At 57.5% G+C, this 6000-nt stretch overlaps 1 long non-coding RNA gene across 1 annotated transcript in view; it reads left to right on the top strand.

Annotated features, from left to right (window-relative positions):
- Positions 1–675: 675 nt before the first annotated feature.
- Positions 676–6000, top strand: part of LOC142290761 (uncharacterized) — a 178826-nt gene continuing 173501 nt past the window's right edge. The window contains exons 1-2 of the long non-coding RNA XR_012750381.1: positions 676–760; positions 995–1067. This is a non-coding gene — a long non-coding RNA (uncharacterized LOC142290761). The remainder of the gene's footprint in view (positions 761–994; positions 1068–6000) is intronic.

The following is a 6000-nucleotide window of genomic DNA, read 5'->3' as shown; positions in this document are numbered from 1 at the left end:
CCCCCAGTCTTCCTTCCTCAGTGTGTCCCCCAGTCTTCCGTCCTCAGTGTGTCCCCCAGTCTTCCGTCCTCAGTGTGTCCCCCAGTCTTCCTTCCTCAGTGTGTCCCCCCATTCTTCTCCCCTCAGTGTGTCCCCCAGTCTTCCTTCCTCAGTGTGTCCCCCAGTCTTCCGTCCTCAGTGTGTCCCCCAGTCTTCCGTCCTCAGTGTGTCCCCCAGTCTTCCGTCCTCAGTGTGTCCCCCAGTCTTCCGTCCTCAGTGTGTCCCCCAGTCTTCCTTCCTCAGTGTGTCCCCCAGTCTTCCGTCCTCAGTGTGTCCCCCAGTCTTCCGTCCTCAGTGTGTCCCCCAGTCTTCCGTCCTCAGTGTGTCCCCCGCTTTCCCCCCCCCTCAGTGCCCCCAGTCTTCCTTCCTCAGTGCTCCCCGCTTTCCCCCCCCTCAGTGCCCCCAGTCTTCCTTCCTCAGTGCTCCCTTCTTTTCCCCCCCTCAGTGTGTCCCCCAGTCTTCCTTCCTCAGTGCCCCCCGCTTCTCTCCCCTCAGTGCCCCCTATTCTTCCTTCCTCAGTGCCCCCCGCTTCTCTCCCCTCAGTGCGCCCCCCGGCCGGTGCGGACCCCGCTGTGCCGCCGTGTGCCGGCGCTAGGACCGTGTGGCGTTCGGGAGCGCAGGCTGTGGCCGCAGTCGCTCTCGCCCCCGCCGGTCCCTGCTCCGGTGCCGCAGCCATGTGGATCCTGCGCTCCGCTTGCCCCGGCGCTCTGGGCAGCAGCAGGTGCGTCTCCCCTTTGGTTTGGAGCCCGGGTGGGAGTGAGGGATGGCGCGGGGAGGGGCGGCCGTGCAGAGGACGTGCCTTCTCCTCAGGACTCGTGTGTGCCCGTCATCCATGTAGTGTGAGTGCATGTGTGCGGCTGTGTGCATGCCACCCCGGGCAGCCGGGCACCGGGCGCCGCCGCAGCATGGTCCTCATCCTGCACCACATTCTCACTGCCCTTATCCATTTCTTTAGACGGGGGCAGCAGGTCTTCCTGAAGGCTGAAGACTCCGCCGCTCCGGGAGGAGGATGCTCCGAAGCCCTACAGGTAAGACACCGGGGCACCGGGGGGGGCCACAGGCTGGAGGAGCCACAGGCTGGAGGGGCCACACACTGGAGGAGCGGGGGCCACACACTGGAGGGGCCACAGACTGGAGGAGCGGGGGCCACACACTGGAGGGGCCACACACTGGAGGAGCCACACACTGGAGGAGCCACACACTGGAGGAGCCACACTGGAGGAGCCACACACTGGAGGGGCCACACACTGGAGGAGCGGGGGCCACACACTGGAGGGGCCACACACTGGAGGAGCCACACACTGGAGGAGCCACACTGGAGGAGCGGGGGCCACACACTGGAGGAGCGGGGGCCACAGACTGGAGGAGCGGGGGCCACACACTGGAGGAGCGGGGGCCACACACTGGAGGAGCGGGGGCCACACACTGGAGGAGCGGGGGCCACACACTGGAGGGGCCACACTGGAGGAGCCACAAGCTGGAGGAGCGGGGGGCCACACACTGGAGGGGAGGGGGGCGCAGCTGCTACGAGCACCATGAACTTGTGCAGACCCCATTACTGTCCTAGGATGATAGCTGGTAAAAGTGGCAGCAGGTGGCACCTGAAGTGGTGGGAGCCGCACATCTACCCTGCACCCATGGGGAGAGGGGCGTCTGAGGCGTAGTCTCCGGAGGCAGGCTGGGAGTTGTAGTGTTGGGATCTGGTATTTGAGGATGTTTCCTCAGTGAGCAAAGTGTGGCTGACAATCAGTGGCCTGAGACCCCGGGCAGCAGGTGTGGTACTACTATTCCCAGCAGGTGTGGCCCTAGTACTCCCAGCAGGTGTGGCGCTAGTACTCCCAGCAGGTATGGCACAAATACTCCCAGCAGGTGTGGCACAAATACTCCCAGCAGGTGTGGCACAAATACTCCCAGCAGGTGTGGCACAAATACTCCCAGCAGGTGTGGCACAAATACTCCCAGCAGGTGTGGCACTAGTACTCCCAGCAGGTGTGGCGCTAGTACTCCCCGCAGGTGTGGCACAAATACTCTCAGCAGTTGTGGCACTAGTACTCCCAGCAGGTGTGGCGCTAGTACTCTCAGCAGGTGTGGCACTAGTACTCCCAGCAGGTGTGGCACAAGTACTCTCAGCAGGTGTGGCACAAGTACTCCCATCAGGTGTGGCACAAGTACTCCCATCAGGTTTGGCACAAGTACTCCCATCAGGTGTGGCGCTAGTACTCTCAGCAGGTGTGGCGCTAGTACTCCCAGCAAGTGTGGCACAAGTACTCCCATCAGGTGTGGCACAAGTACTCCCAGCAGGTGTGGCGCTAGTACTCCCAGCAGGTGTGGTGCTAGTACTCTCAGCAGGTGTGGCACAAGTACTCCCATCAGGTGTGGCACAAGTACTCCTATCAGGTGTGGCACAAGCACTCCCAGCAGGTGTGGCACAAGCACTCCCAGCAGGTGTGGCACAAGTACTCCGAGCAGGTGTGGCACAAGTACCCCGAGCAGGTGTGGCACAAGTACTCCGAGCAGGTGGGGCACGAGTACTCCCAGCAGGTGGGGCACGAGTACTCCCAGCAGGTGGGGCACAAGTACTCCCAGCAGGTGTGGCACAAGTACTCCGAGCAAGTGTGGCACTAGTACTCCGAGCAGGTGTGCCACTAGTACTCCGAGCAGATGTGGCACAAGTACTCCGAGCAGGTGTGGCACAAGTACTCCGAGCAGGTGTGCCACTAGTACTCCGAGCAGATGTGGCACAAGTACTCCGAGCAGGTGTGGCACAAGTACTCCGAGCAGGTGTGGCACTAGTACTCCGAGCAGGTGTGCCACTAGTACTCCGAGCAGATGTGGCACAAGTACTCCGAGCAGGTGTGGCACAAGTACTCCGAGCAGGTGTGGCACAAGTACTCCGAGCAGGTGTGGCACGAGTACTCCCAGCAGGTGGGGCACGAGTACTCCCAGCAGGTGGGGCACAAGTACTCCCAGCAGGTGTGGCACAAGTACTCCGAGCAAGTGTGGCACTAGTACTCCGAGCAGGTGTGCCACTAGTACTCCGAGCAGATGTGGCACAAGTACTCCGAGCAGGTGTGGCACAAGTACTCCGAGCAGGTGTGCCACTAGTACTCCGAGCAGATGTGGCACAAGTACTCCGAGCAGGTGTGGCACAAGTACTCCGAGCAGGTGTGGCACAAGTACTCCGAGCAGGTGTGGCACGAGTACTCCCAGCAGATGTGGCACGAGTACTCCCAGCAGATGTGGCACAAGTACTCCCAGCAGATGTGGCACAAGTACTCCCAGCATGTGCCGCTCACTCTTCAGACTGTGGGTTTTGCAGAATGTTGTCTCCCACTTATTGAATTGAAATGTAAGAAATTGTCTAATACATATTGTAACTGATGTCACCGAGAGCGCAGGAGAGAGGAGGAAGGATAGAGGAGGAAGGATAGAGGAGGAAAGGGAGAGGGGGAAGAGGAATGAGAGAGGAGGAAGGGGAGAGGGGGAAAGAGGAATGAGAGAGGAGGAAGGATAGAGGAAGAAAGAGGAAGGAGAGAGGGGGAAGGATAGAGGGGGAAAGAGGAAGGAGAGAGGGGGAAGGATAGAGGGGGAAAGAGGAATGAGAGAGGAGGAATGGGAAAGGGGGAAAGAGGAAGGAGAGAGGGGGAATGAGAGAGGAGGAAGGGGAGAGGGGGGAGGAGGGAGGAAGAAGGAGAAAGGAGAGAGGAGGAAGGGGAGAGGAGGAAAGAGGAATGAGAGAGTGGGAAGGAGAGAGGAGGAAGGGGAGAGAAGGAAGAAGGAGGAAGGAGAGAAGAGGAAAGAGAGAAGGAAAGAGGAAGGAGAGAGGGAGAAGGAGAGAGGAAGAGAGAAGGAGAGAGGGGGAAGGAGAGAGGAGGAAGGAGAGAGGGGAAAGGAGAGGGGGGAAGGAGAGAGGAAGAAGGGAAGAGGGGGACGGAGAGAGGAAGAAGGGGAGAGGGGGAAGGAGAGAGGGGGAAGGAGAGAGGGGGAAGGAGAGAGGGGGAAGGTGAGAGGGGGAAGGAGAGAGGAGGAGAAAGAGGAAGGAGGGAGTGGGAAGGAGAGAGGAGGAAGGGGAGAGGGGGAAGGAGAGAGGAGGAAGGGGAGAGGGGGAAGGAGAGAGGGGGAAGGTGAGAGAAGGAGGAAGGGGGGGAGGAGAGAGGAGGAAAGAGAGTGGAAGAAGGGGAGAGGAGGAAGGAGAGAGGAAGGAGAGAGGAAGGTGGAAGGACAGAGAATGAAGGAAAGAGGAAGGAGAGAGGAGGAGAGAGTAAGGAGGAGAGAGGAAGGAGTAAAGAGAGAGGAGGAAGGGGAGAGGAGGAAGGACAGAGAACGAAGGATAGAGGAGGAAAGAGGATGGAGAGAGGGGGGAAGGAGAGAGGAGGAAGACCAGAGAATGAAGGAGAGAGGGGGAAGAAGAGGGAAGGAGAGAGGAGGAAAGAGGGGGAAGGGGAGAGGAAGGAGAGAGGGTGAGGAAGGGAGGAGGAAGTAGAGGTCACGAAGGAGAGAGGAGGAAAGAGAGAGGAGGAAGGAAAGAGAGAGCAGGAAAGAGAGAGGAGGACAGGATGATGAGGACTGAAAATACCAAATACAGTGACATGTAATATAATACAATATAGCACACCGCAAGAGCTGGAAATATAAGAACCAGAGTGTACTAGATGTCACCTGCAGTCCTATGTAACACAGTGATATATCTGGGTACAGATAATGTAGTAGATGTCACCTGCAGTCCTATGTAACACAGTGATATATCTGAGTACAGATAATGTAGTAGATGTCACCTGCAGTCCTATGTAACACAGTGATATATCTGGGTACAGATAATGTAGTAGATGTCACCTGCAGTCCTATGTAACACCACAGATAACACAGTGATATATCTGGGTACAGATAATGTAGTAGATGTCACCTGCAGTCCTATGTAACACAGTGATATATCTGAGTACAGATAATGTAGTAGATGTCACCTGCAGTCCTATGTAACACAGTGATATATCTGAGTACAGATAATGTAGTAGATGTCACCTGCAGTCCTATGTAACACAGTGATATATCTGAGTACACATAATGTAGTAGATGTCACCTGCAGTCCTATGTAACACCACAGATAACACAGTGATATCTCTGAGTACAGATAATGTAGTAGATGTCACCTGCAGTCCTATGTAACCCCTGGATGCCCCTCTGTACTTGTGGCCTGTTGGCAGGGTGACATTAATTGTCAGGATATTTCATGTATCAAGAGTCCTCTTGTGGTCCTTTAGAAGTGATGTCTCCGCTATCCCGAGACTCGCCCTCTTGGAGGATGCATTTTGAGCCCCCGGAGTCAGTGTTCGGGGGTCCCAGCTTCCTGAAGCTTACTGAGCTTACTGAAGCGATTTCCGGGTCCTGTGCCCATCGTATCTCCCAACCCCGAAGAACAAAGATGCTGGCGAGATACAAAACAGCAAAAACTTCCCAAATTTACTACATTCATTAAAATTGTCTCACTTTTTGGAGCTACAGCTGGAGAGAGGGTGGGGCTACAGAGGAGAGGGTGGATCTACAGAGGAGAGGGTGGGGCTACAGAGGAGAGGGTGGGGCTACAGAGGAGAGGGTGGGGCTACAGAGGAGAGGGTGGGGCTACAGAGGAGAGGGTGGGGCTACAGAGGAGAGGGTGGGGCTACAGAGGAGAGGGTGGATCTACAGAGGAGAGGGTGGGGCTACAGAGGAGAGGGGTGGGGCTACAGAGGAGAGGGTGGGGCTACAGAGGAGAGGGTGGGGCTACAGAGGAGAGGGTGGGGCTACAGAGGAGAGGGTGGGGCTACAGAGGAGAGGGTGGGGCTACAGAGGAGAGGGTGGATCTACAGATGAGAGGGTGGATCTACAGAGGAGAGGGTGGGGCTACAGAGGAGAGGGTGGGGGCTACAGAGGAGAGGGTGGGGCTACAGAGGAGAGGGTGGGGCTACAGAGGAGAGGGTGGGGCTA

Source organism: Anomaloglossus baeobatrachus, chromosome 2 (assembly GCF_048569485.1).
Source record: "Anomaloglossus baeobatrachus isolate aAnoBae1 chromosome 2, aAnoBae1.hap1, whole genome shotgun sequence".
Lineage (NCBI taxonomy): Eukaryota > Metazoa > Chordata > Amphibia > Anura > Aromobatidae > Anomaloglossus > Anomaloglossus baeobatrachus.
This window is presented reverse-complemented; position numbering and strand designations above follow the sequence as displayed.